The sequence below is a fragment of the Armigeres subalbatus genome, chromosome 2 (assembly GCF_024139115.2).
Source record: "Armigeres subalbatus isolate Guangzhou_Male chromosome 2, GZ_Asu_2, whole genome shotgun sequence".
In the NCBI taxonomy this organism is placed as follows: domain Eukaryota; kingdom Metazoa; phylum Arthropoda; class Insecta; order Diptera; family Culicidae; genus Armigeres; species Armigeres subalbatus.
Window position 1 is genome coordinate 427,874,191 of NC_085140.1, and position 12,145 is coordinate 427,886,335.

General features: G+C 39.0%; 1 protein-coding gene and 1 non-coding gene across 9 annotated transcripts in view; one reads left to right on the top strand and one right to left on the bottom strand.

The window, feature by feature from the left end:
• The window catches only part of LOC134213552 (disintegrin and metalloproteinase domain-containing protein 10), a 260,648-nt gene that overhangs the window by 76,500 nt on the left and 172,003 nt on the right, over positions 1 to 12,145 (top strand). The window lies entirely within an intron of this gene.
• Positions 11,848 to 11,920, bottom strand: Trnak-cuu (transfer RNA lysine (anticodon CUU)). Its single transcript has one exon. It is a non-coding gene; the product is annotated as a tRNA-Lys (tRNA).

Genomic DNA, 12,145 nt, shown 5'->3' on the forward strand with positions numbered 1-12,145 from the left:
TAACTGGAATCATCAGAAGCAGGATCGCTCTTAGCATTTCGAAATGGACGTTCAATTAATGACATCGTTTTGAAGTTTGTTATTGAATGTTTCAGAGAAGTGGAGCCCCATTTGCTTACAGGATCACTGTGAGTGTAGACTGCTCACTTGTCATTCGATCCGTCGTGGATATTATAGTCGAACGAGTATCGCTTGGTTTAACTACAGCGCATGTGTTCGCTTCTCAGTCCTCAGAAAATTTTAGTGCTTTTGAATTGCACCATTTCACCCTTGTCTGATGGCTGCAACATATCCAACAAGTTTTGTAGTAGCAAGATGTTGCTTTAAATCTACTGCCCCAAGGTGGTACATAGGACCAACGTAGAAGAACTCCATCCTGGGCGGTTGCTCACTTTTGCCTTGACCAGATGCCAGATTACTGTCGACTTTCTTTATTTTTTTGTTGAAGGTACTCTGCTAAGATGTCCTGCCGGATTCCAGTCCAGCGATGGATATTCGATTTTTTTTTTGCGTTGACTAATCTGATTGGATAACCATATATTTCGTAAACTCGCAAAAGCAGTTCTAGCCTTCTTAATCCGTGCTTCTATATCGACGTTGATTCCACCGTCCGACGCTAACTGGTTGCCAAGATATTGAAAATTTTCGACCTTTTCCACTGCTTGCCCCGCTACCGTAAAGATGTAGAAGCTGTTTGTTTTGACTTCCAACGATTTGGTCTTATTGACGTTGAAGATGAGACTCGCCGTAGAGGAGCGTTCGATCAGGTCGTTCAGCTTACTCTGCATGTTATAGGTCATAGCGCTGTTGTACTAGTAGAGCAATATCATCAGCCAAATCGAAGTCGTTTAGATGCACCATAGTAATAGGCTGCCAGAGGTTTGGTACACGGTTAACCCACCATGACCTTGTCGATTACGATAAGGGTGAGGTCAGACAAAGCTCCCTTGCGTCTAAGGGCGCCTAACAGATTTTCGTGTTTCTGGGGGGCTGTCCATAAACCACGTAGACTCTTGAAAGGGGGGGAGGGGTTTCGAAAAAGTCTACGATAGTCTACGAAGGGGGACGGAGGGGTATACTAAAAGTCTACGTAGACTTTTAAATTTAATGTTTTTTAAAAGCGATTTATACAGCAGCTTCGTGCGAAGTTCACTTGTTTGATTGTTTTAGGATGTTCCGGTTTTTTTGCAAGACTTTACCGAAATAATCTCTTGCATTTCTCCTTAAAAAAAATATGAATTTCACTGAGTAAAAGTCACAGTAAAAGTCTGAGCTACGGCTTAAAACTATCATGGATTTCACCAGGAACTTGGATTTTACTGCAGATTCTACTAGAATTTCGTTTGATTTTCGGCAGGAACTTCTTTGCAAACTATGGAAATTATGTCGTACTTCAAAGGATTTTTTTTAATTTACAAAGGAAGCATTTTGGAATATCCAAGAAAAAGTCTTTGGAATGCCCAAAAGATATTCTTTGGAACTTGTAAAGGGAACTCTCCAAAATTTCCGTGAGAAACCCTTCAGAAATTTTTTGCTTAAATTCGGAAATTCTTAGGAATTTTTGCGAGGAATTCTTTGCAAAAATAAGCAAAATTATAGTCGAGACTTATGTCCAATCACTATTCACTAAACGCACACCTCTATAGAATAAACCTGGTTGATAGCAACCTATGTAGGTGTGGAGCCGGTTACGATGACATCGATCACGTAGTTTGGTATTGCTCGGAAAACGACGCCTCCAGAGAGCAACTATTGGATACCCTTGTGGCCCGAGGTAAACAACCCTACAGGGAAGTAAGAGGTGTTTTGGGGGATCGCGATGTGGTTTATATGCAGGCCATCTATGCCTTTCTTTGCTCGTCTGACATAAAAGTCTAATTCCTATTTTTTTTCCTTCTCGTTTTTGTTTTTGTCTTATTGTTCTGTGTAATACGAAGCTATGGCCATCCGGAAGATGCTCCCTGACGAACCACAACTCGAGCCCGACGCTACGCCATACCGTTATTGACGTCAAATACCCGGATGAGCAGCTGAAATACCTCAAACCTAAATCCCAACCTAGTCCGTCCTGAAATTACGCAATCTAACCTTGAGTCGCCACGAGTATCTTGGTCTATACCCTTTCCCCTTACTAACTGTTGATAATAAGATGATATCGATTGTAAATATCATAAAGTCTCGGCTCCGTTAAGTGTTATACACGCCTGAGCCTGTCAAATAAACACAATAGATAAAAAAAAAAAAAAAAAAAAAGCAAAATTATTCGAAATGCCCGTGGAAATTTCTCCTTCGTAAATTTCAATTTTCAATGGAAAATTTTCTGAATTTCTAAATAAATTGTTGAAAACTTCCACGAGAATTTATTTGAATTTCCCACCAAAAACAGTTTGAGTTTCCACAAAAAAAGTATTTGCAATTTTTGTAAAAAAGCCATTTTAATTTTCATGAAAATTTATTCGATTTTTTACAAGAAGTTCACAAAAAGTTTAACTGAAAACTCTCCTCGGAATTATCACGGAGAGTTCTTTGGAGTATTTCAAGGTTATCAATTGGGAAATTTTACGAAATTTCCACGCAAAACTTATTGGAATGTAGACTTGACATTCTCGAAATTTCAACTCGATTTTTTTTTAAATTCTGAAAATTCACGATTTTTACAATTGTGAACCGGCGCACAGAAGAGTAACTAGAACAAATTCGTGGACAAAACCCAAATAAAAAATTCAACATTTATATATTCTTATATATTTTTTTAAATACTTCAAAACATTCCGCATACTGTGGCTATTTCAGAAGTGACCCAAAATTTTGTAAAAAAATATAATTAGGGCTCAAATATGAGATATTGAATTGGATTTTATCTACTTTATTTGTAACGTATTTGGAAAATCTGATTTTTACACAACATAAATGTTATCAACAAGCTATTATCAGTACACAATGAGTAGATTATAGTTGTATGTCTCCATTTTGTTCATGTTTATGGTCAAATTATAAATGTTATGGTTCAAGTTCATAAAAATCACCATTTTTTTTCTATTTTTTATGTTTTTCTTCAGAAGAAAAGTTAATCTATACGGCAAGATCCGGCAAAGACTCTTGTCACTTCAAGATGTGGACTAAGCATTCTACGTGAAAACTCGTCCGCAAACGTTCGCAAATTAGTTTCTGAACTATTCGAATAAAATGCGATTTTTCATCATTTTAAAACAAAATGTTAATATTTGTTCATAAATTATCACACACAACGAATCCAGGAAAAAAATGTGAATAGCCTGCTATTTAGCATGCTTTTTGTCAAGACATAAATAGAGTAATGTGTCTCCCATGAGGCGCGTTGATATTTTTTTGAAAATCTTATATTAAAATCGCTTATCTAAAAATTCTACATTGTAGAGAAATCTATTACAACCTAGATTTAGGATGAACCCGTTTTCATAATTGATCAAGTGATCATAATTTATGAACGGTACCTTATTATGATAGTTGATGTAATTTTGGGATATTCTGAGTCATCTAAACTGTTCTTAAGTTCAGAACTTGCGGAACTTTTTTTGTTTCGCAAATTATGGATATATTTTTATTTATATCTTATTTATATCTCCTGGACCTGAAGAGTGTTCAAGCAGAAAACAGTGTACTTTTTTTTGCATGCGAATTCATACAACCATTATTCTTTTTAAAACTTGGATCCGAATAAGTTAAAATGAGTTAGATGTTTTTTTCCTATGTGAATGTTAAAAAATCCATTTAAGCATAGAGCTTTAACTACGGGTTTCTTGCTATTTTGTGAAATATAGCCATTTTAGAATCGTTCACGTAGCGGAGGCAAGAGATTTTACATAAAACTCGAGGTAAAACCATATGTATTTTGAGATTTAATCTGCTTTTACACTGTTCGGTGGATAGATTTAGCCATAATTGGTAATTATTACTTCGTCCTAGATCAGGCCCAAATAACCACAAAAAATAGTTTTGGCCAAGAATTGGCCCATTTACTCCTATGTGCGGGGTTGAGAATTATAGGTCAGATGCGTGACAGATTGGGGCCCTCATTAGCCGTGCGGTAAGACGCGCGGCTACAAAGCAAGACCATGCTGAGGGTGGCTGGGTTCGATTCCCGGTGCCGGTCTAGGCAATTTTTGGATTGGAAATTGTCTCGACTTCCCTGGGCAAAAAAGTAGCATCGTGTTAGCCTCATGATATACGAATGCAAAAATGGCAACCTGGCTTAGAAACCTCTCAGTTAATAACTGTGGAAGTGCTTAATGAACACTAAGCTGCGAGGCGGCTCTGTCCCAGTGTGGGGATGTAATGCCAATAAGAAGAAGAAGAAGCGTGACAGATTTTATCAGTGGCGCGCCAATGTAGAAATGTCGGCGATGGTGCACACTTCTAGGAGGAATTGAATTCAACAGTAATTAAATTAATTGGCTTTGAGATTTAATTTCAGGAGCTACACGCCAAACTGAAAGTATGCTCTTTTCGGGAGAAGTATGCTCTTTTGTGGGAGAATGGGACTACCCACAAAAGGAGTAAAATTTGATGCATAAAAAGCATAAGTTTTACATATTTTTCCTGTTTTTATGCATAAAAGTGAACCATTCGTGAATAAAAGAAAGTCATAATTGTGCATAATATTTATTCCTTTTTATGTGTAGTCCCATTCTCCCATGAAAGAGCGTACTTTGAAGTCATAATTGATTACTTTTGGGCTTATTCTACGAGTGGAGTGACGTGAGATTGCTCGAATGACGTGAGAAGAATCGTATAGCATCATTTGAATAACATGGTCACCTCACGTGAGAATGGCTAAAATCGACGCACCTCACGTCACTCGACTCGTAGAATAATCCCATTTATAGTCAAAAGAGCATACTTTAAAGTCTTTTATGTGTAAACTTTTTTAGCAGTGTATGGACAGAGGATTAATTTTGATTTCGTTTCAATTTGATTTTTGTTTTGTTGGATCTTGTTCAGTGTGATTTTGTTAAGTTTGAAATTCGAATTTTGTTGTAATGTTTACATGGAAATGGAATTGAATAGCTGAATTGCTTAAAACGTGGTTGATTTCCATATTTTTCCAATCACATATGATGTTTTGTAAAATTTGGTAAAGTCTACGGAGACATCATAGGGGGGAGGGAGGGGTTTTGAAAAAGTCTACGAAAGTCTACTAGGGGGACGGGGGGGTTTGAAAAAGTTAAATTTCGGTCTACGTGGTTTGTGGACAGCCAATCATATTTTCGTGACGTTTTTCGATTTTTTTCAATATAGATAAGACAGAAAAGACAGACGTAGTTCTACGTCAAAAGATTCTTCTTCGATCCAAAAACGCTTGACTTCGTCTCATCGAACTTGCAACTGAAACTGAAAGTCACTATTTGATCACTTTTTCTGTAACTGAAAGTCACTATTTGGTCCCTTTTTTCGTCATCTTTGGTCACTAAAGTCACTATTTTGAGCGGCATCGGTCGCTACCAGCCCTGTGATATGAATTCTCTCAGGGAAGTGGACAAATTTCGATTAACTCCGAAACCCATCAAACTTCATGATTTTGAAAGACAAGTTCAATAGAAGAATTTTTGTGAGATTTTGAACTCATTGGCCACGTCTGGAAGTGTTCCCGGTTTCCACAGAGAAGTGGACAAATTTCGTTTAGCTCCGAAACCCATCATACGACATATTAAACTTCATGATTTTAAAAAATAAGCTCAATAGATGAATTTTTGAGATATTTTGGACACTCAGGGAAGTAGACGTTTGGCTTGGCTTGTGACATGGAATTTTATATTTTGCAAATTGGGTTTTTTGGCTAATAGTCACATCCGGATGTGACCAGTGTGTCCAAAATCTCTCAAAAATTCATCTACAGATCTTGTCTTTCAAAATCATGAAGATTGATATATCGCAAGATGGGTTTCGGAGCTAATCGAAATTTGTCCACCTCCTTCAGGGAACCAAGTTACCGGGAACACTTCCGGACGTGACCAATGTGTACAAAATCTCATTTCGCTCATTTATGTCATGTACCAAAAAATAGACATGATGATGCTTCTTCCCTGAATATTTTATGGCAATCGGACATAAAATAAGCCCACACGGGAAATTTTAATTTTGATTTGTAGGTCAGACCGAAACGGATTAAAGAAAGGCATCATAATCGTTTCGCGTGTTCTTTCAGGATCCATTTCATCTCTATTTGCTTATCCCACAGTTGGCGTTCCTTTTCGATTTCCCTTTCTTTCGTATTTTGTTCCTTCTCCAAGACTCTCATCTTCTTCTTTAATGACGATCTAAGCTGATGATCCTACTGGATCAACCGAAGCGTCGTCTACTGCCTGCTTCTTCTTGCTTTGGAATCCTCGCTTTCGATTCTTTCTGACTGTTTTGTCAGTTCCTTTTTTTTGACGTAGGACTTACGTCTCTCTTTACTATACCGGGTGTCATTTCAAAATATTCAAATCGACCGCGTTACGCTGTGTTGAAAGATTTTAAACGTTAATAGCGTTCGTCTCAGTGGACGAATTTCTGCGGTAAGCCCCTCAATCGACAGATTTCAAGTATGCCTTCCATGTCCACGCTTGATAAGACCCGAAAAACTTGTTTCAATAGGCATGAAACTGTTTTCAATAAAAAAACATTGAGATCAAGGGAACCTATAAATATGGGTACCGCATAATTCTTGCATCATTCCATTACCAGGTTCTGATTGGTGCAGACACCAGCGAATGAGCAGCCGCTGGGTCTGCCGAGAAGCCATAAAATAGCGCAACGCGATTTTTTCCTTTCATTCTGACCGGGACAAGCGAAGCAACCGCATCATCGATTGAACAGCACTCACATCTTTTAGCAGGGAATGAAGTCTGCACCGACCGCTTTTTCGGCTCGACACCATCGAAGCGACCATCATCAGCTGAAACCTAGCCAGTACATCAGCAGTCCACCCTACAGACCCGATAAAGCAGCAATGCTGAGCAGATACCGGCAGCAGCAGCAGAGTCGAGCCGAGACCGGCCGGCATCGGTGCTGAGTCGAGACAGGCTGAAGAAAAGCCACATGATGCAGCATGTATGTTCAAAAAACAAACGGTTCTTCAGAGAGCCAATAATAGAGATCAATATCAATGCTTTCAATACCCTTCGGGATAGAAATTGTATCCAATATTTTAGAGATAAAATTTTATGCGTGATTTTCATAAATAGCGTCAAAACTAACAGTGGATAATTTTTCTGATTTAACCGCGAAGTGGACGAAGGACTTCGCTTGACCATGCCTTTAAAGATTCATAAGATGTCCAAATCTCTCACATAATCTTATTTGGATAAAAAAACACCGATAACAGCTCAAACATTAATAAACTATCAATCGATTTTTCATCAAATGTTGGATTTTTTGGCATTGATAAAAAAATATGTAGATAAACATTGTTTGATACTGACCGCACACAAAGCGAATGTGACTGAATGATCGTTCCATGTTACCAATTCTAAATCTTATCACCCGAAATCCCATGTCCGGGTGTTTCCTTCCTTCTACTAACAATGTTGTCTCAGAAAAGAACACTCCCACCTGTACTGCAATTCTAAGCTCGCTTGCCCGGCTTATTGGCCTGTATCTAGCAAAAAGTCCCGTTAGGAAATAGACGCCAGCAGCGAGCAACAAGCGTAAAAAAGAAGAAGCCCTTCTCGAACGCGTTGATGATGATGACGCTTTGGCTGACAAAGAAGCGGGATACAAGACACTAGCTGATTGGCCCACCAATTGGGAAGCAGAGAAGATTCAAAATAAGGTATAAATGAAAAGTGCATTCGCTCGCAGAGAATTCAGTTTTTTTTATACCATCACTAGATATTCGCGGTTATTTGAAAAGATCGTATTCTTACTTTTTTGCACTTAGCCGAAGCAAACAGCCTTTTTCAAGGCTCTAAGGTCCAATTTTTCACCTCCGCTTAACTGTTAAGCGGTGCTTACCCATACGTTTAAACCTGGTTTAGTGCCTAAGCGGAGGTGAAGAAATTGGCCCTAAGAGTTAAAAATAATGTTCTCCTTCAGTCGCTATCGCACGGATTAGAAGGCTCTTCAGTGGAAGGGCTGAGATACAGTCTACAACCCCTGCTGAGCCAACTTGTGGTTTATTTCAGGAAGTCCTTCAGTGGGAAGGTTGCGACTGTCGAGACTAATACTTCGTGACCGGACAGATACTCCCTGAATTTTTTTTTTGATGATTCTTGTTCGAGGCAGATTTGATTTCTGTGTCGGTTTGATGAGAAGCTTTTGCCAAGGAATGGTATGCAACGCCGATTATTTATCCAAAATAGTTGATGTGAGAAATTTGGACATATTATGTATCTTAAAGGCATAGTCAAGTCAAGTCCTACGTCCACTTAGCGGTTATGTCACAGACATTACCCACTGTTCGTTTTTCTTCTGGAAACCTCCCCACTTGCTACATCCATTACAACCGATCATCCCTTTGTCTGTGTCTGACGTCATTGTAAAGGCGTCACAGGCTGTTATCGTGAGTCGTGACACCGTTTTTGAGGCTTCGATCCCGACATATTGTTTTGAGTTTGTTCGGAATAAGTACTATCGGAATGGAAACTTCCGCTCTGTAGCATTTAATTAACAGGCCAAACTGTAATTGTATTCAGATAAATTCTTCGAGTGTTAACAAATTTGGTTCTTATATACAAAAATAGCTCTCTGCTCTACCTCTTGCGACAAAAGATCACAGCTGGTTAAGGATTTGAACCGGTTCCAACAGTTAGCCTTTAGTAAAATAATTTCGGTCCACTTACCATTCATAAGGTAATAATTTGGCTGATTATTCTACCATTGAGGGTTTCTCTCCGGCTCAAACCTTCATATATAATATTCATCAACCTTAAAAAAAAAGTTTTAAACTAGTTTTCATTCCAATTTTACTCATTCGAACTATAATTATCCTGTCGTAGTCGGTAATAAAAACTTGTTTAAAGATTTCATTTTTTTCAGGCGGTTACACTAAATCTTTAGCCCGTCAATGCCACACGCGTCTTTTTTTTCTAATATGTATTCCACACAATTGTTTCATTCTTATAACCACGAGCAAACTATCAAGACCTAGTCATTTCGCAAGACCAAATATCTCCCAGAGCGCCCCAATAAAGACGTCTCAAGAGTTATTATATGCAAATGAAATTCATTGAAAGTTGTCATCGCACGAACTCCAGCTGCGGTTCACATAAATCGAGACATTTTTCACTGAAAGCATTATGCTGCCGAACAATATGGCAGAACGGTTGTGGCCGTCGCTCGGATGCCGTCTGATAAGATTACAATAAAACTGTGTCTAGACGAGAACATCGCCCCACGAAAGCGCTGAGATTGAGAATTCGATAGATGTGCTATCGTTTTCGGGAAACATGTTTGGCGAAACAACAATCGTCGTCGTAAGAGTGAAGGACGCTACAAGTTTACGAGCCTTTGTTGCCGAGCTCAATCGCCGTTGATGTCGACCAACATTCGCTTCTTTGTTCGAAAAGCTTCGATTTCGATCCATTCAATTTGGGTCCCGCCGAAATGCGCTCGGGTTACAAGGCACCCAACCTTTTCGCCGGAACCGGGCGGAAATCTAATCTCGAATCCCCCCGGGAACCCAATTGGAGTTTCCAATTTTCGTGTTAATTAAATGCTTAAATCTTTTTCTTTCAAGTTGTTCTTCCGTTGTGGTTTTATTTTAGTATTGAAGGCTGCCAACAGTAAGGACAAAGTAGAAACGACCATGAGGGATTCATAAAAATATTGCAACTAAAAGAAACAACACGAGAAAGAACTGATTTGTCCGTTTGCTTGACTTGGCACCAGGGGGACGCTCGAGCAGCGAGCTGTAGTGATTACTCTGAATCTTTTCGGGTCCTTTGTCCGGGAAAATCCTTTCCATAACAAGAAAGCTCGGAACGAAATGGGAAAACTCGCAGCATTGTGCGCTATAAATCTCCACCACTTTGCCACGTTCCCCGTCGCAGTTAGTCCTTCGAATTACAAACCAAGACATGGTTTGGTCGGAATCACGGAGCAGGCAAAAGTTGCTGACCTTTGAGCTTCTACGGAGAAAAATACGGTCTGATGGGTCGTCTGGCTTTGTCGTTCCGACAGTCTTCACGACGATGGCGTAGTTGGCCATTGGCTGAAGTTTAAAGCTGCTAAGAGAAATGGAATCGAGGAAAATATTTTCATCACCTTGGAACATATCATTCCGGGTCGGTGTCGTTCCGTTTCAGATTGGATTGGAGCAACATAATATGGAATTCACGAGCAACAGCTTCTATGGCGGAGTATGTTTGCTTAATGAAAATTCAAGGAGTGTGGTAGGAAGCGGAAGAGGATATTTTTTCCTTCATTTTGTGGAACATTGAAACAAAGGCTCCCAATCTGGCTATGTTAAGACCGAGGTTCTGAGAAGTTTGTGGAGAGTATGTTGATGAGATCCTTAAACTAGTGTGGATGTCTTCTTTTAGATTGAACATTGCTGGGTGGGATTCAAATTCAGTCACAGCTGAGTTTTTTTAATCATTAATTCAAGACAAAATTTTCAAAACGACTTATCTGCTTTCGTACACAAAGATTCAAACGACGATTTGACGAATCTGATAGCTCTCCCACGCAAACCAACACCACCAACAGGTAGCGGAAGCCTTCATCTACCTATTGATGGTGTTAGTTTACGTGGGAGAGCTATCAGATTCATCAAATCGTCGTTTGAATCTTTGTTTACAAAAGCAGATAAGTCGTTTTGAAAATTTTGTCTTGAATTTATGTTTATATAAGTTTTATGATTTTATCGCAATAAGTTATATGAAATGCACAATCGATTTAGATTATTCATCCAACGACATTACGATAAATGTAGCAATTAATTTATATGCATTTATCTTTAATTATTTTACACGAGAATACTAATTTAATATTGTTTTCTCCTTTTTCAGGTACGTAAATCTTCGCCATTCTACACAACCGTTCGTATTAGTTTGGATGAAACTTTCATAAACGTAGCTATTGCAGGAACACAAATAAACATCTGTATCACTTAAATTAGTACTGACACCTATACCAATTAGAATTAATGCCATTGCTATCTGATCGCGACAATCTTGGGTTGGTCAGTTCGGGTCGTTACTGTAACGGATTCTCATCTATTTTATTCCCATTAGAAAAATAAAAGTCCAACTACATTAACACTGTATCCATTTCCTTTTGGTGCCAACCTTTGTTGCCTGACTCAGTACGAACCGGGATAGGGAGGTTCCAATCATAATGAGAATCAGGCACGCATAGTCGTCCGCGTGTATGGAAATACAAGGGTGAGGTGCCGTCTCCACACATACCGATACAGTCCAGTGTCAGCAGCTTGCGTTTCTGTCGTGCTGGAATTTATAATAATTTACTGGATTGTTTTTTCCCATTGCAACGCTCAATAAAAAAGATCGTTAGTTACTAAGTGAAGGAAAAACGGAAAACTTTTTTGTGCTGCTGAATAGGTTCGCCCTGCATTATTTTATTTATTAATCAACGATGGGTTTTCCCTGATGGTGACAAATAGCAGAATGGCACAATAAAGTGAAAAAAGCTATTTTGGAGATGCGGGGCATCGATCCCCGTACCTCTCACATGCTAAGCGAGCGCTCTACCATCTGAGCTACATCCCCATATATTAATCATGCTGTTCACAGCAAATTTTATTTTTGTGAATCAAAAACGTTATTTTGTATTATTTCACCGAAGCTTCACAAGTCTTATAACAAAATACATATCGCTAATCGTTAATGTAATGAAAAATTACTACAAATGTGAGAAAAAATATCTCGCCCAACGTGGGGCTCGAACCCACGACCCTGAGATTAAGAGTCTCATGCTCTACCGACTGAGCTAGCCGGGCATGTGTAAATTTATCTCTCAACATCATATCGCAATAAATTTCCCCTAACTGGTGTGTGTAACGACGGCACACGTTATCAACGGCAAAACTTTCTCTTCCCGTTCCGTGCGAGCTGATAACTGAACTGCATACCCACCGTGTGCTGCGCGGCTTCATCTAGTTTCCTTCCACTCGACAGCTCATTAATTATTGGTCAATTACGTGTGACCTCTCTTGGGCGGCTGC